General features: G+C 37.9%; 1 long non-coding RNA gene across 3 annotated transcripts in view; it reads left to right on the top strand.

The window, feature by feature from the left end:
* The window catches only part of LOC125251274, a 60,713-nt gene that overhangs the window by 4,852 nt on the left and 28,050 nt on the right, over nucleotides 1–27,811 (top strand). The window contains exon 1 of one of the 3 annotated variants that reach the window (XR_007180958.1): nucleotides 21,438–21,511. The exons of 1 other annotated variant lie outside the window; for it this stretch is intronic. This is a non-coding gene — a long non-coding RNA (uncharacterized LOC125251274). Of the gene's footprint in view, nucleotides 1–21,437; nucleotides 21,512–27,811 lie in introns of those variants that run through there. One more of the 3 variants, XR_007180957.1, reaches the window with a different exon arrangement.

Genomic DNA, 27,811 nt, shown 5'->3' with positions numbered 1-27,811 from the left:
AAACACACAGTATGGTAATATTTTTTTTGTGATGATGGAAATCATATATACCATACTGAATCACAGCTTTAGGGATAATGTCTGAGGTTTTCTGCACTTTAATTTTATTTTATTATTTATTTTTATTTAATATTTTGTGTAAAATAAACCATTTATAAAATAGTTATAAATTATTTATACTTTTTTATTTTATTTTTTATTTGTATGTATATACAGTGGGTACGGAAAGTATTCGGACCCCCTTAAATTTTTCACTCTTTGTTATATTGCAGCCATTTGCTAAAATCATTTAAGTTCATTTTTTTCCTCATTAATGTACACACAGCACCCCATATTGACAGAAAAACACAGAATTGTTGACATTTTTGCAGATTGATTATAAAAGAAAAACTGAAATATCACATGGTCCTAAGTATTCAGACCCTTTGCTCAGTATTTAGCAGAAGCACCCGTTTGATCTAATACAGCCATGAGTCTTTTTGGGAAAGATGCAACAAGTTTTTCACACCTGGATTTGGGGATCCTCTGCCATTCCTCCTTGCAGATCCTCTCCAGTTCTGTCAGGTTGGATGGTAAACGTTGGTGGACAGCCATTTTTAGGTCTCTCCAGAGATGCTCAATTGGGTTTAAGTCAGGGCTCTGGCTGGGTCATTCAAGAACAGTCACAGAGTTGTTGTGAAGCCACTCCTTCGTTATTTTAGCTGTGTGCTTAGGGTCATTGTCTTGTTGGAAGGTAAACCTTCGGCCCAGTCTGAGGTCCTGAGCACTCTGGAGAAGGTTTTCGTCCATGATATCCCTGTACTTGGCCGATTTCATCTTTCCCTCGATTGCAACCAGTCGTCCTGTCCCTGCAGCTGAAAAACACCCCCACAGCATGATGCTGCCACCATGCTTCACTGTTGGGACTGTATTGGGCAGGTGATGAGCAGTGCCTGGTTTTCTCCACAAATACTGCTTAGAATTAAGGCCAAAAAGTTCTATCTTGGTCTCATCAGACCAGAGAATCTTATTTTTCACCATCTTGGAGTCCTTCAGGTGGACTTTCATGTGTCTTGCACTGAGGAGAGGCTTCCGTCGAGCCACTCTGCCATAAAGCCCCGACTGGTGGAGGGCTGCAGTGATGGTTGACTTTCTACAACTTTCTCCCATCTTCCGACTGCATCTTTGGAGCTCAGCCACAGTGATCTTTGGGTTCTTCTTTACCTCTCTCACCAAGGCTCTTCTCCCCCGATAGCTCAGTTTGGTCGGACGGCCAGCTCTAGCAAGGGCTCTGGTCGTCCCAAATGTCTTCCATTTAAGGATTATGGAGGCCACTGTGCTCTTAGGAACCTTAAGTGCAGCAGATTTTTTTTTTTGTAACTTTGGCCAGATCTGTGCCTTGCCACAATTCTGTCTCTGAGCTCTTCAGGCAGTTCCTTTGACCTCATGATTCTCATTTGCTCTGACATGCACTGTGAGCTGTAAGGTCTTAAATAGACAGGTGTGTGGCTTTCCTAATCAAGTCCAATCAGTATAATCAAACATAGCTGGACTCAAATGAAGGTGTAGAACCATCTCAAGGATGATCAGAAGAAATGGACACCACCTGTGTTAAATATATGAGTGTCATAGCAAAGGGTCTGAATACTTAGGACCATGTGATATTTCAGTTTTTCTTTTTTAATAAATCTGCAAAAATGTCAACAATTCTGTGTTTTTCTGTCAATATGGGGTGCTGTGTGTACATTAATGAGGACTTAAATGATTTTAGCAAATGGCTGCAATATAACAAAGAGTGAAAAATTTAAGGGGGTCTGAATACTTTCCGTACCCACTGTATGTATATGTGTGTGTGTGTGTGTATATATAATATAATATAATATAATATAATATAATATAATATAATATAATATAATATAATATAATATAATATAATATAATATGTATACCCCTCCTGTTCACAGCTCTTACCAGCCTACATCCGTTTTTATATGTGTACAGTGCAACAGCATATAGCTTGTTTACATTTTAGACAAGTTGAGTTGCGATACCAAACAGGACAACATGAAGATGCCAAAAAAAAACCCTAAACCAACCGCCCTGACCTGTCTAAATATGCCTACTACAATACACGGATCCACTCAGAATAAACACAGCAACATACACATGACAAAAATCGAAACATCCTGAATGTGTGTGGAAACAACGTGAATGTACTAAAATGTGTCTATGCATAAATACAATGTGCGATCAGTGCATCCAGAGCGCGCGCACAGTTTGTTTGCGCATCAATTTAACAGACTTGTGCATGCTTACTGTACAACCCCTGTACGTCACCGCAATTATCTAATCAATTACCTTGATTGAAATCCTCATCCATCAAAACTTTACTAGCGAGACGCTGGTTTGCTTTATCCACCTAAGAAATGTTGTTTGCCTATCATCTGGCCATACAGCAGTGGGATGTTGTGACGTTCAGCTCAGTCTGTATTTCGCACAGCGCGATGTGTGAGGTTTCATGCTCTTCAGAAACAAACACAGAATATGACAGAGCTTGTGTTTTAATGCAAAACACAAACTGAATGAATCACTGAAATCTATATATATAACTTTCGTTTTGCTTTGTTTTGTACTGCTGTATGGTTGTGGTAACCACTTCAAACAGGTGTCACTGACGCATATGGGGACATTCTGTCCCCATTTAAACTTCGGAAATGGTAATTGTTCCCAGAACATTAGGGAATAACTGTGTGTCAGTGCGTGCAAGGAAGAGGGGAAAGTTGGAATCAGCCCTCAATATTAGGCTTTGGCAACACTCATGTCTCGCTCTCTCTCTTGCTTTTTCTCTTCCTGTACTTCTCTCTGGCCTATGTGGAATAAATTATGTTCAGCTTCGGTATGGGTTACCCAGTCCTGATGAATCATAAGCTTGTGATTTCAAAATGTAAAAATATCACAAAGAGCTACATTGTTTCAACGGGCAACCCACACTTCACAGACAACAAGTTTTTTTTCCTTATTTTGTCTATTATTTCTCCTCCTTGTAGTAAATCAGTGCTAGTGAATATCACATGTTGTAAAACCAATGAAAATGTCATTATTCTGCTCAGATTTATGATAACTGTAAATCCTATTGTACAAATGCCTGAATGTTAAATGCTAGTTCACCCAAAAATGATGTTCCAAACCCGTAAAACCTTTGTTCATCTTCAGAGCACAAATTATAAGATAAGATATTTTTGATGAAATCCAAGAGCTCTCTGACCCCTCCATAGACAGCAATTTAGTTACCACTTTCAAGGCCCAGAAAGGTAAAGACATCGTTAAAATAGTCCTACAGTGGTTCAACCTTAATGTTATGAAGTAACTTGACTTTCTAGACCTTGAAAGTGGTAATTAAAGCACTGTCTACGGAGGGCTCAGAGAGCTCTCGGATTTCATCAAAAATATCTTAATTTGTGTTCCAAAGATGACTCCCTCATGTTGTTCTTACAGGTTTGGAACAACATGAGGGAGTAATAAATGACAGAATTTAAATTTTCGTGCAAACTATCACTTTAATCAATTGACCAGTGTATAGTGTTCTGAACTCTTTACAATATTGTTAGGTAATCATGAGGGTGATACAGAAAACAAAATGTCTTGGTGTTACCAGGATTAGTTAAGTCAACTAATTTGTCATGCGTTATCCACACCCATCTATTCATCGTGTGACCATTTCCCCGCACAACTCTATAGATGGCAATGTGATGGAAAAGCCATTAGGCTGCATGTTTGTTCCAGGTTGGCGTAGTTTTTTATGCCCAATTGAATATAGAATGAAGTGAACAACCCACTGCACCTTTTGGGGCATACAGACACAACCCCGCTTAGCATTCCCGTCCCAGCCCTTTTTCAGTCATGATGGGATACTTAAAGGCAGGGGGTGATCAAGGGTATGCTGCATCATGTTGCAGGCATGGCTCTCCGCTCTGAGAACCTTTGATATTAGTCACTGACCGGATAGATGTGTCTCTGGAGGGACATAGTTTTAGTTTCCCAGATTTTACGGGTGTTTATTGACAAAAGTTCAAATTTGTTTAAAAATGGCTTTGTTTAGAGCTTGAAATGTAATGCTTTGGGAATGTTTTTTATCAACATGATGCTGAAGTGATGTTGAATCACATGTTTAGATGCACTATTCATTCACATTTAGATATGTATTCTTTTGTTTGTGGAAAGTGTCAAATTAGATCAAGGAAGAAAATCATGCGATATTTATTTTACCCTTTGTTGTTAATTTCTTTTATCCCTATGTCATTGTTACAGGTTTCTGAGAATCATTTAAATAATGCAAATCATTACAAATGATGTTTGCATTATTTTGTTAAACAGGGAAAGCAAAACTTTATACATACCTTTATAAATAAACAAATTTTGTAAAAAAAATGTCCAGACCTTTGAGAATTTGACTATTAAAAGAGGTCATGATATGAGAAATCAAATTTGCCTTGAACTTTTGAACTTTTAAAGGTCTTCGTACCTTTATAAAATCCTGCAAGTTTCACAGCTTAAAGTGTCCTCCTTATTATAAACAAAGCATTTATTTAATCTAGCTCTAAAAATGTTCTAATATTGTGGGATCTGTGACATCACACAGGCAAATGGATTTGCATATGCCTGCCTCCAGAACAAGATATCGACAAATAGTTATATATCATCACACCACAGGCCCTGCCCACTGCCATTCAGTCACTTAACGGCTTACATTTGCCTACACTCTGGATGTAAGTGTCATCCATCGCATCAAATGTAAACCATTATAATCACTGATGATATCTACAGTGGATATAGTATACAGATCATTTTCTGACGTACTCCACTCACCTAAGTCTGTCGACAACAGGACAAATGGAAGAGTGAAAGAATGTTTGCTTTGATGGGTCTAGTTTAAAAAGCTAATTTGTGTCTCTGTAATGACTTCAGAAGGAACCCAGGATCCAGATCCTTAAAAATTGATAATTTCAGACAGAGGGTCAGAACAATGGTTGAAAATAATAGTTTTTGTGTGTGCAAAAATTATAAGTGAACCTCATGGAACATACTAATAATAAAAAAAATCCATGTCATGAACCCTTTAAATCTTTCTCAACAACAACAAATCATATATATAGTAGATAGTCCTGGGCAAAAAATGGTCCAAGCCAAAAATGGCTAAACACAAAGCTTTTAACTGTCTTACTCACAAATTATTACTAAGGAAATTAGCCAAATTTAAGCAAATGCATTACTTAAAAAATCATTTCTGTCTCAGAAAAACATAATGACATAATGAAAAGGTTTTTGGCTGAATATGGGAAGTTGTGTGTGAAGTGGTGAATCACAATGAAACATGAGTTGCATAGTGATGCAGAGCAGTGCCTTGAAAATCTGCTGAGAAATATAATAGTAAATGCATCTCTACCACAGTTGAAGCCTGGAGGAAGAGGTGTCATTGTGTGGGGAGGCTTTTTAGCTGCTGATATTGGTGAGCTACTTCACTGTGAAAAGTCATTTAAAGGGGACCTATTGTGCCTCTTTTTACAAGATGTAATATAAGTCTCTAGTGTCCCCAGAATATGCCTGTGAAGCTTCAGCTCAAAATACCCCACAGATAATTTATTATACCATGTCCAATTTGCCCCTTTTTGGGTGTGAGCAAAAACACGCTGTTTTCTTGTGTGTCCTTTTAAATGCAAATGAGCTGCTGCTCCCCTCCCCCTTTCCAGAGGAGGGTGGGGCCTTTACAGCTTGTGCTTCGGATACTCCAGCAACAACAAAACTGGAGAATCTCACGCAGTCGAAATGTCCGAAATTGTCAGTAGCGGTGTTCAGTCTATATGTTTGAACCGGAGTCGGACACAGATGGAGAGACTCAGGATGAAGTTCCAACTTTTAGAATGCAACAGGACGTTTCTGAATGGTTAGTTGGTGAATTTATGTAGTTGTTGTGGAGTTAACTTTATTCAACTTACCAATTAGTGTGTTTCGTCATGTCATGATCTATAAACTGTTGTACAGGTGCTCATGTGGGAACTGTAGTGGGATGTTGGTATCGACCCATCTTTGAGTATAGCCTCATTTGTGAAGCAGTCTGGCATAAAATGATTTGCACAAACATGTAAGACTTTACCTGTTTTCTTCGGTACATTTCCTTCATAAATGAAATTCATCCACTGTGTCCTCAAAGGCTTAGATGCTGGGAGTCTATGGAGACTCTTATGTTCAGTGGTACATCAAAAAACAGAACATTTGTAATGTTTATGTGGCGCAGGCATTGGGTGCTTCTCAAACAGAAGGCTGCATCCTACAAAGGCTGCCACATCATCAAATGTCGCTTAAGGCCAACTCAGTCGGAAGGATCCTTGAAAGGCAGCCTTCATTTCACCTCCTTCGTTCAGCTGAATTTGCAGGGTCTGTCTATCCACCCATCCATCTGCCCATAGAGAGAGAGAGAGAGAGAGAGAGACTGCTTGATATCACCAAATGGCTATTTCAAAGCCATTAGTCCACCATTGTGACCCTTCCCTAAAATATACATCTGTTTATGCAAAGCCATATAACTCAGCACCTGCAAAGTCTTCATAGGCATGTAATCTCTAACAATTAACTCATTATTTACATCCTCAAAGCAGTGATGGGATTGAAAGGGGATAATCTTTCTTATAATGACTCCTCCTTTAGAGCAAAGAAAATTTATGTTTGGCATCATATACGTAATGTATGCCTGCAAGTGCTTTTACTACACCCAGACTAAAAGTATTATCACTGGGATCAGCGTTCTGTGTAAAGGAAGGAAAGAGGGTGTTTTCAAATGCATGTGTCTGGTGACTCATATCGCTGAATCTCTTTTGCTAAGGTACACTGATGATGAGCAAGATTTTCTCTTACGTCCATTTCTCCTCAATGTCTTACCATTTTCTGCAAAATAACCCTTCATCTTATAGCATCAAGAGGAAAGAGATGACGTCCATTCTTGAAAAAGTGTGCAGGACTGCCATTATATCATGATACTTGTGTGCAACTACAACCAGTGAGTTCAAACTACTTTTAGCTCCATCCAGTTTTGCTTGTATACAGAACTAACTGGATTTGGCATTTCATTTTCTCAAATGTTGTTGTATTGTGTTGCCTGAGAAAATAGGCTCTAGAGAAAACGATAGTTTGGGTGTGGCAATCGTAGTGGCAGCAGCATCAAACTGCTGCAGAGAAACTGGTTGAGTTACTGTTGCCGAGGGTGCAATCTTGATGACTTGTCAAGGGGTGTAACCTCAGTGACTCAGATGTGAAGTATGCTCTCATTCAAGGTGAATGAGTCACTGGGTAACAAGAATACTACTCCTTAAGTGAGCGCAAACCCTACTCTCCTGTGCTTTCTTACTTCTAACATGAAGTTGAAAAACTAAAACTAATTATTTTTGAAGGAGCTTTAGGCCAAAATATTGCAACGTGGATTTTTTTTTTTTTTTATTTGCTCTGTAGGCGCATTCTGCCTAAACAAATTGAATGTGTATAAAAAATAAAGTGCACAGCTGTGAAGCTGAAATGATTATATACTAAACAACATGTGCAGCTGCATGAGTGATGAAACTATCAGAGCAGTAAATAGTAAGCCAGGCATTCAGGTATGATTTAGCACTACTCCGTATTTCATACACTGGGAAAAATGGTGTAGAATTTACTTTGAAACAATTTTCACTCACAAATTGCACAAATAATTATAAAGAAACAGCAAGTACACTTGATACATTGGGTTTACTTAACTGTTTTATGTCAACAGGTTCCACGTAACTGGGAACTTAACATTGTTTATTTCAGTAAACTTAAATTTATTACATAAAGTTAATTCAGTGCCATTTAGTTCAATCAGGTTAACGTTTTTAAGTTTAATTATCCTAAAATTAATATCAAACAAAAATTCAAACATGTAATCCAGTTTAATTCATTAGTTTATTTAGTGAATGCATTCTAGAACAATTTTTACAACCTTTACCAATGCATTCTCACAAGAATAACTTTATACTCTGTTAAGACTTATTGTTCGACACTAACCAGAAGACGGTTTGTTACATCCATGGCATGCCCAAAGTAGTTGTTTTTTTTTTTATTATTAAAACAATTTAATTGTTGTTAGCAGGTCCTCACCCCAAGCGCATGCTCTACACTTCACCGCAATGATAACCTCCAAAAACACTAACATACCAGAAACTCTTTTAAATATACTCATAAAACAGCATTAACAAGTCTTAACAAGTCTCCCATTTTTTCATCTTGACGGAAAAAAAATGCATAAAATAACATTTTATTTCAGCATTTACTCTCCAGCCCTGTGCAAAGCATGATGAGAAGGGGAAATCCTACTTTCTATAATGCTATTTTACCACAAATAAAATCATTTATGTACTCTCAACTGGATTATGGATTATGTAGAGTGGTTGAAAAGATTTGTGTTGGATTAACTTCACTTATTTAAGTAAATTGAACAAGCATGTTATTTTTGGCCTACTTAATTGAAACCTGTTCTTTCAAAATGAAAATACTGAGCCAAAACGCAACTGTTTCAATGCAATTATGTTTAAATGGGAAACCTAATACAATAGTGTTAAATGAAAAAGATTTTCTAAATAAACTGAACACTATCGTAAAATATATTTTTTTTAAGTGAAACTGAATTAAAAAAGTAGAAAATAGTGTTTTCTTTTAAAACATAATCCAATAATATTTGTTTTATTTACATCTTCGGAAAATAATTTTTTAAAAGTGTATTTAAACTGCAGACTTAAAGGGTTAGTTCACCCAAAAATCAAAATTATGTCACTAATTACTCACCCTGATGTCATTCCACACCCGTAAGATCTTTGGAACACAAATTAAGATATTTTTGATAAAATCCAATGGCTCAGTGAGGCCTGCATTGACAGCAAGATAATTAACAAGCTACTAAAGACATATTTAAAACAGTTCATGTGACTACAGTGGTTCAACCTTAATGTTATGAAGCGGCGAGAATACTTTTTGTGACACAAAAAAACAAAAAACACAAAATAGCGACTTTATTCAACAATATCTAGTGATGGGTGATTTCAAAATACTGCTTCATGAAGCTTCGAAGATTTATGAATCTTTTGTTTCGAATCAGAGGTTCGGAGCGTGAAAGTCACGTGATTTCAGTAAACGAGGCTTCATTACATCATAAGTGTTTCAAAATTTCAATGGTTCACGTGACTTTGGCAGTTTGATTCGTGCTCCGAACCACTGATTCGAAACACAAGATTCATGAAGCTTTGAAGCTTCATGAAGCAGTGTTTTGAAATCGCCCATCACTAGATGTTGAATAATTCATTGATTTGTGTTTTTGGCGCACAAAAAAGTATTCTCGCCGCTTCATAACATTAAGGTTGAACCACTGTAGTCACATGAACTGTTTTAAATATATATTTTAGTAGCTTTCTGGGCATCTGAAAGTGTTAATTATCTTGCTGTCAATTGAGGCCTCACTGAGCCATCGGATTTCATCAAAAATATCTTAATTTGTGTTCCAAAGATGAACGAAGGTCTTACAGGTTTGGAACGACATGAGGGTGAGTAATTAATGACAGAATTTTCATTTTTGGGTGAACTAACCCTTTAAATGTGCATTCACTAATTTTACCTCATTTACATTTTTACTCAAAGAAATGGTGCTTTTGCAAATGTCCCAGGATTCAACACTCATATCAGTAGCCTAATAAAAGCTGTTTTGTTTTACGTGGAGCGGGTCGCCTCATGAGGAGATAACACTTCAGCATGTGGAACAATCATCACTTTTAACTAGTAGCTTATTAGCCTGAACTTAACAGCTACCTTACTAACTATTAATAAGCAGTAAATTAGGAGTTTATTGAGGGGAAAAGTCATAGTTAATAGTGAATATTTGTTCCCCATACCCATGAGGGCCACCATGTTGAGATCATATGACTAGCTGACCCTTTTCACAGAAAGTGATGACTGTAAAGTCACAGAAAGGTTATCTTTGATGTTTTCCTTTGATATTGGAGCAAATGTAAATACAAAAAATATATTTGCTGTCATCTCTCATTCACTGCTATAGAAGTATACCCAACTATGACGAGTTGCACATCGGAGAACCCCGGAAATGTGAAAAGGGTCCATATCTCGTCTTTTAATGGACGTTGAATAAATGAATCATGGCTGACTGTGAATAGCACATTCAATGGCAACCTACATGAAAACCTTAAAGCAAAGTCCAATACAGTGGTAATATCAGTCAGAGCACTATAAAAAAAAATTGAGTGCATGGTGGGTAACTAAATAATGCATCAACTGGGCAAAAATCATTGTGATTCACTTGATCCAGAGGGCACAAACTCATAAGACTCCAGAGTGAAGTACAATTATTCTGCACAATGACTCACACAGGAAGGAACAAACAATGAGCCATGAAGTATGACTCCCCTCCATTCCACAGCATGAATTCAACCAGCAAATACATAAATACAACAATAGATTATCATTAAAAAAAGGAACAGAAGCAGCAGTAGTTCTGATTTCACTGCGCTGGGCAAAATATGAATCCTTGAAGAATATGAAGTTATACGTGAATTTGATCTCAACTACCATAAGAAACTCGTTTACATGAAAATGTGTCTCTGCGAGAGCTCAGGCAGCGGTCCTTATTGATGTGAAGAGGAGTGTCGATTTCAGCGATGTGAGACTTGCCTTTTTTAAGTCTGCCTGACAAACATTATTAATCATTCCCTGCGTTTAAACCCTATTGTCCTTAGCATGTGAAACAGTTGGAGGCTGTTAAATGTCAGTCGCTGTGGCACCTTTAAATAGTCTGCTTAAGACTTACTAGAATAATTAGGAGGATATGCACTGGATGAATAAATAGGTTTTATGTGCATGTCAGCAGCTGTCTCTGTTCTGGAGTTTAGGCGCCTGTCTTCCTCCCCCTCACTACTGGCTACTGGGTGCACGACATGTGGATTTACAAACACGCTTAATAAACGAGCGCAAATATTATTTTATTTCCATATGCATATATCACTTCAGAGCCATATGAAATGAATGAAAATAGTGTTTCAGTCAGTTTATTCAAGCACGGAAATTGGCTTTATATAATAAGATGGAAAATGTATTATGCTTTTGCATCATTAAAGGTGCTGTTGATTGTTGTCATTAAAGGCAAAGACAAAATACAAATCAAAATAGGCATATTGTCTTAAATTCTATGATAACTCAGCAGCAGTTTGTGTTGTTTTGATTATTATTGTTTTTACATAATTTTTTTTTTGACTGTGAATTATTCAGTCAGTTCTTTAGAAACATTTGTATTCCACAAAATTGTAGATCTTATGCTTATCAAAATATATCATTTAAATGAGCCTTGAAAAGGAAACTGCAATTTTAGAAGGTACTTTCCTCAGGCAAACAGGTAAAATCATTTCTGTTGTTGGCTTAACCTCGATACGAGTTTACTGAATTTATTTCTTTTCCGAGTTTAATGATTCAGAACAGTACGCAAGTTGCTTGTATTTCATTCTGCTCCTGCAAGAGAAGCGGTTTTGAAAATGTATTTGGCTTGTTTGTTGAGATGTAAATTATATTAATTTGATTTCTTGGAAGAGGATATAGAAAAAAGGGACCCGCAAAGCATCTGTTTATTATTGAAAAAGTAAAAATGACCAATCTGCAGTGCTCTTCCCATTTTTCAGGTAAATTCAGGCCATAACTAAAACCTAATTTAAGAAAATGCTGTTTGTTGGATGTTTTTTCAAATATAATTATGTGATATATTCAGATATAAACACAAGACAGCTGAGTGCTCTTTACCCTCTAAATAATGCTGGGTTAAAAACAACCCAAGTTGGGTTGAAAATGGACAAACCCAGCAATTGGGTTGTTTTAACCCAGCGGTTGGGTTAAATGTTTGCCCAACCTGCTGGGTAGTTTTATTTAAACCAACTATTGTTTAAAAATTGCTATATGGCTAGCTTAAAATGAACCCAAAATAGTTGGGAAATTAAAAACCAGATGCAATTAGAGGCAACAATAATAGACAAAAGGTGTATGTTTATTAATAAGCTTTAATATTTTATTAATATAAATTTAATAGTTTAATAGTTTATTAATATAAATTTATTAATAAGCAATTTAATAAATGTTTATTGTTTAATAATTATTCATTGAACATTAATAAATGTTCATTTCCAACATACTTTGGGTTAATTTTAATTAAGCAATACAGTCATTTCTAAACAATAGTTGAGTTAAATAAAACTACCCAGCAGGTTGGGCAAACATTTAACCCTACCGCTGGGTTAAAACAACCCAATGGCTGGGTTTGTCCATTTTCAACCCAACTTGGGTTGTTTTTAACCCAGCATTTTTTAAAGTGTAGTTGGGTTAAATATGGACAAACCCAGCAATTGGGTTGTTTTGACCCAGCAGTTAGGTTAAATGTTTGCCCAACCTGCTGGCCAGTTTTATTTAATTCAACTATTGATTAAAAATTATTATATGGCCGGTTTAAAATGAAACCAAAATAGGTTGTAAATTAAAAATCAGACGCATAATTACTAGAAGCAACTCTAATAATCAAAAGGTGAACATTTATTAATAAGCAATTTAATAAATGTTTATTATTTAATTATTATTTATTAAACTTATTAATAAATGTTCATTTATAAAACATATTAATAAACATCATTATGTGTTAATTTTAGGTGAGCAATATAGTAATTTCTAAACAATAGTTTAGAGTCAAACATTTAACCCAACCATTGGGGCAAAACAACCCAATCGCTGGGTTTGTCCATATTTAACCCAGCTTGGGTTATTTTTAACCAAGCATCTTCATTTCATACAATAAAAATAGCAGATTATTAAATTATTAATTTGTGATTAAAAAAAAGTTTTTTGTGTGTGTTTGCCTTTTATTTTTGTGTTTGCCTTTTGCCTTTAATCAAGTAAGACCTAAAATTAATTGGTAACAATTTACTGTATGTTTCGTTTGTTAACATTAATGTATTAACTAACATGAACTAATTATGAGCAATACATTTGTTACAGTATTTATTAATATTTTGTTAATATTAGTTAATAAATATAAAGTCGCTCATGTTAGTTTACAGCACATTAACTAATGTTAACATATACAACCTTTGATTTTAATAATGTATTAGTAAATGTTGAAATTAACATTTTAACAAAGATTAATAAATGCTGTAGAAGTGCAGTTCATTATTAGTTCATGTTAACTAATGTTAACTAATGAAACGCAAATTAACAAAATTCACACCTTTGTTTGTTTAGGTGATTTTAAAAACTTGAATGCATTTTTATCTGTCAGAGTAACTTAAATTATTGTATAGAATTATTTTCATTAGCATATTAATTCAAAGCTGTCTTGGTTTACAGTATACACCATATGTAGACTTTTTTTTTATAAAATGTCAAATTAATTTTAAAAAATCCTTTCTTATTTTTCAATGACAAGTGCTATTTTCTGTGAGATTAACATTAATTTAAGTCAGCAGAAACAGGTGTGCCATTGCTCTCAGTTCATTCGAGTGGACCTGATGGAAGTCTGCTGTAGTTATTATATTATCAAAATCAATGGAGTTCTGCAGTGCTATTTATCATCTCAGCAAGCAGTCAAACACAGTAATTTAGATGTATTATTTATTTGCCATCTTCTCTCGTGATTATGCTTTTGTTCTTTAATAAATGATCGCTGGTGTCCTCTCAGTGACTTTGAACTGCAGAATAAAGCTTCGCGATATCTCGCTGCCTGGGCCGTGCCCATAGCATTCTTTTTTTTCTGCGTACTACCCGTATTCCAAAACCATGCTTGTTTTTACTGGAAATGATGGTGCTGTTGTTCTGAAAAGGCAGTCAGGCACAGTTTAAGATGAATGGAAGGGGTCACTGGAGAACATCTCTCCAGCTTTGAGAGGAAAGCCACTCCTATAGTAAATCTGTTCACCATTCAGTGTTGAATCTGGCCTCGGTATGAGTCCAGCTGCTTTGTCACATCTTTTAAAGCATTGTTTAATTTCACGACTCAAAAACTTCTGTAGAGAAAATTCTGCTGGCGAGGAAATGCTAAATTTGCAGCAGACTACTATAATTACTCTACTCCTACAGATGCTTGGCGACGAGTGTGAGATTTGCTTTTGTAGAGCAGCACCCAAGGTTAACTCCTGACGACTGTGATAGGCCATTTTTATCCATCTTTTTCAAATTAATTGTCATAAAGGACAACCAGAAAATCTAACGCCCACTCAGCAGCCTCATCCAACCCCCATTCTTTTCTGTGGCAGGCAGTTGTCCGTGTCTGACGAACGCTCAGACGAGCGTGTTTGTGCTAGACTGAACGGCTGCATTTTAAGTGTCTCTTGGCAGACACGCAGCAAATACCTGTGCCAGGTGGATCGGCAACCCCAACACTCACACACACTCACACACACACACACACACACACACACACACACACACACACACACACACACACACACACACACACACACACACACACACAGGTGCGACTGCGAGTCCTAAACTTCCCAAAACAGCCAGTATGGTGCAGACTAGCACTTTCAGACCTACTTCAAACTTTTCACCTTTTCACTTTTCTTTTATCTAGTAATTTATTATTGTTAACACAAACACTAGTTTGAAGCGCAGATGGTTTTACTGTTTATAATTATTCTTCTAGTTATTTACCTATAGTGGCTAATGAAGTGAGATTAACATAGTTTTCGTAAGTCAGAAGTCTTGCACATTCACAGAAAATAACTTACTTAATATGAAGCATTCTCATGTTTAAGACAGCTCGGGTTGTGCATTTTTCTTGTAGGAGTTTACTCTGTGATCTCTGCTATTTTTAGATGTATTTTGTCCATAGAAAAGCATTTTTTCCCTGTACAGTGACTGACAGATGTTTTTAATGCACAGTGCATAGACCCGATATATCGATAATGACATTTGTAATGATTTTCGTTATTGATGGATTCAGCCTCAGTGGCCATTGAAACTTTGAGTGCAGCGCAGCATAGAAAATTGTGAGAAAATTAAGCACAAAATGAAATCTTGAGGAAGTGTCCCACGACAGAACAAAGCAATACTGATATGGTCCACCTATAATATATATCAGAAGTAGTTGTGATCAAGTTTAGTTTGCTACACAGTTTTCTGAGATTTAAACGGAAATACGTGTACACAGAGAAAAGTCCATGAATATAGAGCACAAACTGTTTTAATATGAAGGGATTTTTTTACTCGTGTTTTGAATTACACATTGTATTGCCTTAAAGTATCGATATTTAGTTCCATTTTTAATGCCACAGGAAAGAACCGCTGTATATACTGACATATAGATATTTTTAATATTATCTAATCTTTTTGTACAAACATTGAAAGTCTAGGCCATCAATCATTTCTTCTGAAGAGATCACTTTATATGATGACAGATTTTAATTTACGCTTTTTTTCCTATATAAACATTGCTCAATAAACATTACAGCTATCTCACCTAAATATTTCCTCACCTAAATATTTCCTCACTCAAAGTATTTGTGGTTTTACAATGTGGTAATTGTGTTCCAGTTGCACAAGATATCTTGATTTCAATCTTTGAATTAAAGACAGCAATACAGTCATCAATAAAATAAGAATAAATAAACAAACCACTAAGGATAACACGAATAAATACAATAGAAAGATACAAATTAAATTGCTTTAGTTTACCCAAAAATGAAAATTCTGTCATTAATTACTCACCCTTGCGTCGTTCCACATTCGTAAGACCTTCGTTCATCTTCAGAACACAAATTAAGATATTTTTGATGAAGTCTGAGAGGTTTCTGTCCCTCCATAGAGATCCAACGCAACTACCACTTTCAAGGTCCAGAAAGGTAAAGACATCATTAAAGTACTCCATGTGACTCCAGTGGCTTAAACTCAATTTTATGAAGTGACGTGAGTGCTTTGTTTGTGCAAAAAAAAAAAAAAAAAATATATATATATATAGAATTTACCACTTTATTTACAAAATAATATTATCCAAAGCATGTTCACGCAACAGTTTCATCTCGTGAACACACGCGCATGTGCGCTGAGTTGGCTATTCAGGTAAGAAACAGCATATGTAATTAAATGTAAAATAATCTTGGATAGTTTTAAATTGTAAAAATTTTAAAAATTAAATACAGATTAATCAAATAAAGTTACAAAAGTTATTCAGTCAAGAGCAACAAGTAATTTTCTCTTTGTCTTTTGTTGTTTGATTAACATTAAAAACACGAACAGCAGCATGTTTATTAGGCTGCTGTCACTTTAAGACCCGACGCACAGATCCAATATACTGTTGCATGTGCGTTTTCTTTCTGAACTGTTTATGTTCACTTAGGACAAAACCGACTGTGTTTATGTTAATACTCATCAAGACAAATTTTTCGGGATATTTGACCGTTTAACACTCTGAGGTCTGAAGGTATCGCCGGCGATACCACCGTGGTTTTTTCTTATCAGTGTGAAAGAGACTCAAAATACTCCGTCAATGTTGCACATACAATTAAGAGTTATACACCATTTTAATCTGTGGAATATCTTCTTTCATTTGTGTACACTCAGAGTAAAAACAAAATGTTGTGCTCTTTGTAAAATAAAGAAAACTAACATGATGCGTGATCTCTCCTCTCCCTCTGAACGAAGTCCAATCTGATAGTTCTCAGAAAATGAACTGTAACTTAGTGAATACTAATGACAAAAAAATGAGACTTCTGTCTAAAAAAACGTTAAGATGTCAGGTTTTAAAACATATAAGTCAAATCGAAAACAAACCTTCTGTGTTTATGTAATCTGTATGAAAAGAGAGCCATGTCAGAAGTCTGTGATTCAGCTCATTATCCGCTAATGCGGCCACGCCCACGGAGCCAGCGCTATTCAGACGCAAATTCAGAGGCAATACATGCATTCATCGTCTCAATCGTGTATTTATTGTCTTCAAAAGTGTTTTGAATAGCCATATTTAGCGATCTCTTGCCTCTGTTAGTTCCTTGATTGTCACATGATATTCCTCTTCTTTTACTGAGGCATTTGTGGACAAAAGGGGCAGAGCGCCCTCCGGCTGCAAGTATGAATGATGAAAACACAGTATCCAGCACTCATAGTAATGACAATAAATATAGAATAATAAATATTATCTCTGTATAGAAAATTGATATAAACATATGAGAATCCATCAATATTTCTCCAAATGTGTATGCTTTTAAGCATATTAAGAAATTATGGTCAATATAAGATTTTAAGAGTCAAAATGTGAAGCTTGAGTCTTAGATCTTTTTAATGATGTATAGTTTGTCAACTGCACATCAACATTTAGGCTCTATAATATAACAAATATAGTAGCCTATATGAAATGCCCTAGAGGTAGGAATGTTCAGACGCGTTGCATCACAGAAATACATTATATTTGAAAGTATATTAAAATAGAAAACCATTATTTGGTTAGAGACTTGAGACTTCTTTTAAAAACATTATAATGGCATTATAATGTGTTCAATCTTTTGACTGGTAGTGTAATTTAACATAGGCCTATACAACATTTTCTTCATATCATGTGCAATAATACGTGCATGCATGAGATCACAAAAATCATGTTTTTTTTTGTCCTGAGTGGACTTTAATCCTGTTATCAGCTTGATCACAGAGGGTTTTTTCACAGCCTACCTGACTGAAAGGCCTCATTAATATGCAAGTCATTTCAGGTCATTATTATTCAATTCTTTTGTCTTCTCAGGTGAGAATCACCCATTATACATGAGGATTCCCGCCTCCTCGCATACTGTGTTTCTTGACCAAAAGTGTCTTAGAAAATTTAAATCTCTCTATTGTTTTATATGAAGGAGTAGGAAGGATAATTTTTACTTCATTCTGAAGCAAAAACTCTAGTCTACAACCTCCAATACCTAGAAGTCTTATGAACACAGATTTAATATACTTTTTATGGCCTTATTTCAGTGACTTAAGTTTTTTGTTTTTTCAATAACCACGCATAAACGTTATTCCTTCAAAAACACAAACATGTACGTACATGTTCCTCACATATTATTGTAGCCTAGTTTGTGCTGAATACAGTGTAATGACACTTTTTCCATTAATATGTTTATGAACAACTGAAAAAAGCACAAATGTCAGGGCATGTCAAAACTTCTCCAGGGCCCCAAAAATCCTCAGACCCCTGAGGGTTAAGCACAACAAACCGCAAAAAAGAAATCAATTTGGCACTCGCGAGCTGTTTTGAGAGGTGGCTTTATGTGCGCACTTTGGATGGGAGCACAGGAATTAAAATTATGCGCAACCCTCGCAATCCCACACCGACCAACCTTATGATTTGCATTTTTATTATGAATTTGTGTTATTTGTTGTTATTGCCCTCACAGCAAAAGAACTCCGCGGCGGATCGGTATCGCAGCTTCCGGGTCGTATCCGCGAACAGACCCGTATCGGCGTCTACTTGCGCGCAGTGACGGATCTGCAACGAAGGCGGATTGCGGACCCGCCGTGGCTCTGCGCTGCATCCTCTCCGCATCCGCGATTAAAACCTTACCGTCCATTTGGGACCTGCAATTTGATACAACCGTTACAGTAAAGGTGCGTGCACGTCTGCGGATCCGACATGGGTCCGCTCAGGATTCGCTGATTGATAGTAGAATTTACGGCTCCGCCCAGAGGCGGAGCTGATTGTCTGGGCGGCGCCAAAACGAATGTGACAGTCACACGGGTTTGGCGACTTGAATGCGGATCCGCATAGGAGTCTCCTGCTGTGTGGGTGGAGATTGATGGTATATAATAATTTTTTACACATTTTAGCCATTTATAAATGTTTGAAGGGTTTTTCCTTCTCGCCAGACGGCACCCCAGGGTGTTTTGGCACACCAGTTGGGAAACACTGACTTAAACAGTAGTACTGGAACTGTGCCTTCAGGGGTCACAGTGTTAATTTTACCTCAAATAAACCTTCAGAAAGAAAAATAAACCTCCATCTTGCCATGTTATGTACATATTGTTGTGTTTGAGACCATATGGGCGAGTTTATTTTTAGTTGGGTGCGCTATTGGGTTTCATTAAGATTGCTGTGAGGGTCCCAGACGGCCCGCCTCGGTAAAGACCGCGCAGTGCCAGAGCCCGAGAGTGGTTTCTTGCCCGTGTTGTGACGCAGAGCGGTGGAGCACACATGCTTACATACACACCATCTCTCTTACACACAAAGAGCGTGTAGAATGGGTTCTTTGTACTGCTATGGTGCCATGTCTCTGTGCTGACAACATTTTTCCCCTTCAAAGACCAAGTCCAACACAACTCCAGCTGCCCCGTCTGTCTGTTTGGGTGGGCAAGTAAAGGGTCAGGACTCACGAGTGAGGGAAAACCACGGCATTCTTATACGTTTTACTTCAAATTGTCTACTACATCTGTGCCAAAACGGTAGCTGTGATTAGACACCGCAGAGTCCCCACTGGTGTCAGGTACGGGTTATAGGTTTTCCAGACCAGCCGAGTCCTGCGTCTCTGATTGCTGTCTAAATCTCGGAAAATTAGACTTCTTAAAAGTTCTTGCCCTTTACCACCATTTTTAAAATATTCCCTGCTGAGTGAAAGCAATTATAAATAAGTAAATATGAAAAAGCTCCTCCATGTAGACGGTTGTTCTCATTTATCTCTGTCAGTATTGTTTGTGTCTCTGACTATCTGCTTCCCTCTTAGGGCAGAGAATGGAATTGCAGAGATTGTTCTTCAGTTCATTTGCAGTCCATTGCTGCTGACAGGTCTCTGCCAGTGAACAGCCATCTTAATGCTTCTGTGTCTTTGAGAATAGAGCGAATAGACAGATTAAAATAGAATGTGGATGAAAGAATTTGAAATGTTGTAGATTATAGCCTCATTTAAATAAAATACTAATTCTGTCAGTGTTACACTACAAATCAGAAAGAGTTTTACTTTTTATTAACTGTGCTCACTCACATACAGAGGGAATTTGCCTTGGTAATGCAAGATTCCCATAGTCGTACATTAGAAATCAAATAGATATGTGAAAAACGGCATATTTGGGTCATTAATATGAAACTCATGTATTTGTCCTATGCATTTTTTTTATTCAAAAACACTTTTAAAATGCAATTCATACATGCAGTGACTTGAGTGAAAAGACTTGCAGTGAAAGATTTTTTAATTTTGGAATTAAAATTATTTTTGATATATATTTAAATTTTGTTTGTTTGTTTTTTGGCATATTATAAAATATGATGTGATGTAACTGTCCAAAAACATAATGTTTATGAATTCAAAATGTATGATATTTGTAAAAAAAAAAAAAAAAAAAAAAAAAAAAAAAAAAAACTTTTTCCTTAATTGAGAAATGTATTTAAAATCTAGAAATATTTATTAATATTAAGTAGATGTGTACTTGGATAATTAATTTAGTTCAGATAACATAATATTTTGAGTTTCTGAGATTAAACCAATCGCCTTCATTGTATTAACTCAAATTTTTAATTTAAGGCAACCAACTTACTTTTTAAAATTAAACTAACAATTCTTTTATTACCTTTTGTTTGATAGTAACACCACAAAATCTTTTTTTTAAGCATTTGAAACCAACATGAATGCATAGAGTATATTTCAAAAAAAGGATTCTCCTTTTAAATGAGATATAATGAGATGTAATATATAAATGAGATATAATAAATAAATATATATATATATATATATATATATATATATATATATATATATATATATATATATATATATATATATATATATATATATATATATATATATTGATATATATCAATATTTTGAGTTCTGCTAACTTATTCAGTACACTTTTGTGTTATGGCTCATTTTCAGAATAATACAAACACAATATGTTTAGTATTTGTGTGCTAAAAAGAATATTATATGCAGAAAAATACACATCTGTACAAGTAGTTTAAATGAGGAAAACAAATGTAAATATCAAATATGATATAAAAATAATCAATCACACACATGGATTAATAAACAGCTGAAATGCCTTTACATATTTCATAAGAAATGAAAGTGTTATATACTTTTCAGAAACCTTATTGGACAGTTCCTGAACTGTTCTTGAGAAAGCAAAAACAGTCAATGGGTCTCTGATGACTTTGCCTGCCGTTTTCTCATTTTGGAAGTGACAAGGGGAGGCAGGGGTGCACTAATAATTGTCTCAGCCGTCTTTACTGTCTGTTGTAGCCAATTTTTGTCTGATTTGGTTGCAGAGACAAACCAGACAGCTATAGACGTGCTCAGACACAATGCCCACTGAGTGGAACTATATCTGATATGTGGCAGGATCAAAGTCCTCAGTTGAGGAAGGACGTACAGTACTTACACTGCTGGGCCTTTTTTACCTCAATATTGTCTCCCACAGGTTCTGGGAGATTGAATCCTGAGGGAATCTTTGGCTGATGGTGATATTGAGTATGGTGAGGAGATTTGATAACCACTATTATCTCTACATTCATTCAGTAATAATAATTTATGATTTAATAATAATGATTGTTGTTCATAATATGGTGTGAAATACTGAAAAAAGAGGAAAACCATTGCAACCAGCTGCTTGCAATCAATATTTTCTCTGCAAGCAGTATGTTTTCATTTCTTCGGCAGTGCCATTGAATCAACACCAAATTGCAAACACACTCAAACACCCACTTGAATGACAAGTGTGTGCACTGGAGAGTGATTACAGAGGCAGTCTCTCTGTGCCCATAGAGATTTTGAACCTTGGAACTTATGCACTGAATTGAAGAGAAAAACTCAAATGAGTGTTTACCCCCGACATGTCTGACAAAAAAAAAAATTAATAAAAAAAATAAGCGAGGGAAGAGATAATTGTGATGCTCAAATGTGACATCTGCCACTTCTCAAAACAATGGACAGTTTCAGTAACAATTAGTGCCGTCAACTGATTAAAAAATTAACTAATCACACTTTTTTCTGTAATTAATCGCTATTATTCACGATTAAAAACATTGGAGTTTTTAAGATTTTTATATTGTAATAATTTCACAGTTACTCTCCAAATCAATAGAGAAACAACTTAAATACAGTATATTTTAAATATTTGTTTAATGGCATATTTTTATGAATGAAGGCCAGTATCACTGATACTAATACTGGTACTTGTCACAGAACCCTTGTTTCCCTGGACTTCAATTCCCAAGATCCTCCTGTTCTCCACACCTGCACTCACTTCCCTCGTCAGCTCCTCATCAGCACTCATCACCTGCACCTGGACTCTATTGTCTGCACTCCCATATATTGCACTCACTCCCTTCACTCCTCGTCCGTTCTCTGTTTGTGTTAAGCGTATGTTTGGTTTCTCCTTGCCTTTGTTTGATTAAAGTTCTATGTTATTGTGGAAATCCGTATCTGCCTCATCTCTACACCACCATACCGTAACAGAAGAACGGACCGAAAAACGACCGGATTTTCCACGGGAAAAAAAAATGGAGCCTTTCACCGGGTCCCTGGATTCAGCTCCTCCAACGCCTCTCACTCTGACCACCAGCGATCGCCTTATCGGGCTCCTGCAGGTAGGTCGTTCGCTGGAGAGGTATGTGGAGGAGTTCGTTGAGCTCGCTTATTTGTCTGACTGGCCTGAAGCAGTTTTGATCTCCCTGTTTTTGGATGGATTGGATGATGACACTATCCGTTTTGATGAACCTGTTTTTCGTTTCTCCTTAAGCGAAACTATCAATTTAATTTTGTGTTTAAATGGTTCCAAATTCTTCGTGGACATGGTTCAGGATAAGTGTTGTCGTCCAGTCCATCCAGAAACATGGTTGGCCGGGCCAGTCAGTCAACCTCCGGCTTCCTCCGCATACCCCTCCAGCAAACTCCCTGCCTGCCCCATGCTGGACCCACATTCCTCTACTGGGCCCAGTAAGCGGAGGAGGAGGAAGAAAGCCGCTCCAGTCTCTCCAAAGCCCGCTCCAGTATCTCCAGAGCCCGCTCCAGTCTCTCCAAAGCCCGCTCCAGTATCTCCAGAGCCCGCTCCAGTGTCTCCAGAGCCCGCTCCAGTATCTCCAGAGCCCGCTCCAGTGTCTCCAGAGCCCGCTCCAGTGTCTCCAGAGCCCGCTCCAGTATCTCCAGAGCCCGCTCCAGTATCTCCAGAGCCCGCTCCAGTGTCTCCAGAGCCCGCTCCAGTCCCCACAGTGCCAGCTCCAGTGCCTGTGGGGATTTTAATTGTATTTGAGGGGATGAACGAGCCCTCTCCAGTCTTTCCAGAGCCCTCTCCAGTCTCTCCAGAGCCCTCTCCAGTCTCTCCAGAGCCCTCTCCAGTCTCTCCAGAGCCCTCTCCAGTCTCTCCAGAGCCCGCTCCAGTCCCCACAGAGCCAGCTCCAGTGCCTGTGGGGATTTTAATTGTATTTGAGGGGATGAACGAGCCCTCTGCTCCAGCCGCCGCCTACGAGCCCTCTGCTCCAGCCGCCGCCTACGAGCCAGCCGCTCCAGCCGCCGCCGAGCCAGCCGCTCCAGCCGCCGCCTACGAGCCCTCTGCTCCAGCCGCCGCCTACGAGCCCTCTGCTCCAGCCGCCGCCTACGAGCCCTCTGCTCCAGCCGCCGCCTACGAGCCCTCTGCTCCAGCCGCCGCCTACGAGCCCTCAGCTCCAGCCGCCGCCTACGAGCCCTCAGCTCCAGCCGCCGCCTACGAGCCCTCAGCTCCAGCCGCCGCCTACGAGCCCTCAGCTCCAGCCGCCGCCTACGAGCCCTCAGCTCCAGCCGCCGCCGAGCCATCCGCTCCAGCCGCCGCCGAGCCAGCCGCTCCAGCCGCCGCCGAGCCTGCCGCTCCAGCCGCCGCCGAGCCAGCCGCTCCAGCCGCCGCCGAGCCAGCCGCTCCAGCTATGAACTTTGATAAGACTGTTTTCCCTCCCTGCCTCCCTCTCCCGCCTCCCATGTATGTACTCACTGCACCTCTACCTCAAGCCCCTTCGCCCAGATCTCCACCTCAGACCTCTGGGCGATTACCTTCACCCTGGCTCCAACCTCCCTCGTCTCCACCGTTGTCCATCAGTCCTCCAGCCTCACAAGTCTCCATCCTGCCCCCGTTCACACCTTGGTCCCTCGTCAGCCTGCCCTCCCCTCTGGACTGTACTCCTCCGTCTCCGCTCCGTCCCTCCGTCCCTCGTTTCCAGTTGGCTTCCTCACTCCCCCTGGTGTTCACTCTGTTGTCTGTCGTCTGTGTTCAACTGCGGCCTTCTGGAGCCCCGGTTGCGCTTCGGTCGGCGGAGCCGCTGGGTCCGCCATCTCCCGCCGGTCCTTCAGCGCCGCCTGGGCTCGGCGACAATTCGGCTTTGGCTCCTGACCCGCCATGGCTGCCCGCTGCACCTGACCCGCCATGGCTGCCCGCTGCACCTGACCCGCCATGTATGCCCGCTGCATGTCTGCCCGCTGCACCTGACCCGCCATGGCTGCCCGATGCACCTGACCCGCCATGGCTGCCTTCAGCCCCTGACCCGCCATGGCTGCCTTCAGCCCCTGACCCGCCATGGCTGCCTTCAGCCCCTGACCCGCCATGGCTGCCTTCAGCCCCTGACCTGCCATGGCTTTTGAACCTGCCCTGGAGACCTCCACTCCAGTTTGCTCCTCCCCCTGCACCAGCTTGAGGTCTCCAGGGCGCCCGCCCCCCTCCCGGTTGTTTCATCTACGGCGCGAGGACGCGCCTACCGGGAGGGGGGGGTAATGTCACAGAACCCTTGTTTCCCTGGACTTCAATTCCCAAGATCCTCCTGTTCTCCACACCTGCACTCACTTCCCTCGTCAGCTCCTCATCAGCACTCATCACCTGCACCTGGACTCTATTGTCTGCACTCCCATATATTGCACTCACTCCCTTCACTCCTCGTCCGTTCTCTGTTTGTGTTAAGCGTATGTTTGGTTTCTCCTTGCCTTTGTTTGATTAAAGTTCTATGTTATTGTGGAAATCCGTATCTGCCTCATCTCTACACCACCATACCGTAACAGTACTGATGTCTCCATGAAATTAATTATAGACATTCAACATTACAGTTTAACTAAAAGCTGTCAATTTCAACATTTATTAGGCTTTAAAACAATTGAACTTGAACAATGGAAAAAAGTGAACTTAAAACAATCTTCACATAAACCCATTATAATAAATGTCATATTTACCTGTGGCCTTTTCTAACGGGTAGCAAATATAGGCAGAAACTGAAGTTATCAAACACTTTACAGTCTTCACTGCATAAATTCTAAATTACATATAGATTAATCCTTATTAAAGCTAATATTTTCTCTGTTACCCTTGTTCTTTGATTAACATTAACAGACATCACAGCAAATGGTGTATTAGGCTGCTGTGACTTTAAGACCTGCCGCTGCTGAACATGCACAGATCTGACGCACATCTCATTTTCTCACAACTCTTTAAGTTCATTTAAGACGTTATTTAACTCATTTAAGACTGCTCTTATGAGAATGCTCGACAAAATAGGCATTTTGGCATAATGCTGCACGAAAGGGAACTCGATACTGGTGTGCGTCTTTCTGTGCACATGAGTCTTGTGTTATGGAAGGCCAAAAGGTTCAAAAACGTAAATTTTAACATGTCAACAATGCGTAAAATATGTGTATTTCACGCGTTAAATATGTGTTGTTTGTGTGTATTTAACACACTGATGTTTAACATGCAAACAACACGTATTTAATGCGTGAAATATACGTGTTTTAATTGTTGTTGCATTGTAAAATTCATGCGTTTTTGAGCTTCCTGGCTTTCCATATTGTGTGTGTCACACAGACACGAGATTCGGACAATATATTCTCGTTTGTCTTGAGGCGCTTGAATGGTTTAAAAGCATTTCCGTGAATAAGAGGGTGATCATATAATGTAAGACTAGCCAAATTATGACGGAAAAAATGGATGCTGCGTTAATTGCGTTCAATATTATTAACGTGTTAAAATGAAAAGAAAAATGAATCGCATTGCGTGAACTTGCTAATTTTCACAGCACTAGTAACAATCAATAACTGATCATCATTTTCAGTTTTAAGTGAAAATGAAAAAATGCAGTTTTTTATTGTGTATATTTTCGTTTTTTAATTCCAATAAGTCAAACCTTACATCATTTTAAACAGTTACTTAGTTTAAATAAAATAAAGTTACAAAATTTGTGTTTTTCGTTTTTTATTTGCCCTAACATTTACATCTATATGTAGATTAGGGGTAGATTTAAAACTACTTTCATATTTCACCAAAGTTCTTACCCATTTACGGTGTATTTTTGTCATTTAAAGTTTATTAAAATATGCATTCCATGTCTTTCATAATATTTTGATATGTCTAGTGTTTCATTTTTATATTATATTATATTATATTATAAAATTGTCATTGATTGTTGCATACCACTGTCAATTATACAGCATGGCTATTTTAAAAATCAGCCTTTGTGTACTTCTAGTTTAATTGTATGAGACATGATTAAATTATCATTTTAATTGACGCTTGAAACTGCTGCTGACATTTGAAAGATGTTTAAGGTGAAATATCAGTGGTTTAGGCTAATTATTTCTGAATAAATTAGCTAAAAGTATCACATTTATCCCCAGTCTCCTCTACACAAACATAAAACAAATAATTTAATAATATAATGATATTCAGATGATATAATGAATGGAGTGACTCACTGCATCTCACAGTTTTAAAGTGAATGAAACTATTGCACTGCTTCTGCTCCATTTACTGACCTTAGGCCAAGTCGAGGACAGATGGTAGTTTAGCGCTTTAAAATAGCAAGACTGATAACGCACTTCCTGCCCCTCAAGATAATAATTGGCTGCCCATATGTAGGTGGCATCATAGGGTTGTTTCCATGCTATTAGTCCATCAGTCCAAATGCTTGATTTTGCCTTGCCATTTCTCTGAGCGATAGAGTTTGCATGGTAATTAGAGATGCATTATGCATGCAGTGAATATCAAATATCTGCTTGATGTCACTAGAGAAAGTTGAAAATCATTCATAGATTTGGCAAATTTATTTATGCTAATCCACATTCATTCGGTAAATAATATACACATATCTCGGTTTGAAAACTCTGGTTATACATTTGTAGATAAAAACATTTCTTAATGCAGACAGTATATGCACTGGAATTGATTATAAGATTCTTAAATGAACAGGAAATTTTAGACAGATATCTGTTTAGTTTCTTCTCATTGTACTGTATATGTATTCTACGACTAATAAATAAATAAATAAATCTTTAACAAGAAATATGGAAATAATAAAAAAGACAGGAAGAAGACAAACAAGGTTGCTCAAGTCCAGTAAAATCTGAATGCAAAAATGAATTCATTAAGGCATTTATAGAGCTAACAAAACCATGCTTCAAAGATGCTGAATAATTTATTAATGCCAAGGTTAAACTGACAGCACTTCACTTAGCTACTTAGCTCTGCTTGTCAAAACATTTCACAAACGCTAATGATAAGACATCTATTTCTGCTTAGGACAAAGGTAATTAAGCAAGCTTTATGGTAGCATACGCTAGCAACAAAATCAGACTTGATTCCCATTTGAATTCCTTCTCACTTAGCATGGTAAATAAATCTACCCTGTAGATGTGTTGGATTTCCATTTGCGCAGGAAAGAAACATTTTACCTCAATTATTACATCAAAATGATGGGCACATTTAGCCCATAACCCTTGGAGGATGCTATTCATTTAAATTCAGTACTCTGAATATGTTAGGGCTGCTTCTC

The sequence above is a fragment of the Megalobrama amblycephala genome, linkage group LG17, assembly GCF_018812025.1.
Source record: "Megalobrama amblycephala isolate DHTTF-2021 linkage group LG17, ASM1881202v1, whole genome shotgun sequence".
Lineage (NCBI taxonomy): Eukaryota > Metazoa > Chordata > Actinopteri > Cypriniformes > Xenocyprididae > Megalobrama > Megalobrama amblycephala.
The sequence above is the reverse complement of the archived record's forward strand: the minus strand, read 5'-3'. Positions and strand labels throughout refer to the sequence as shown.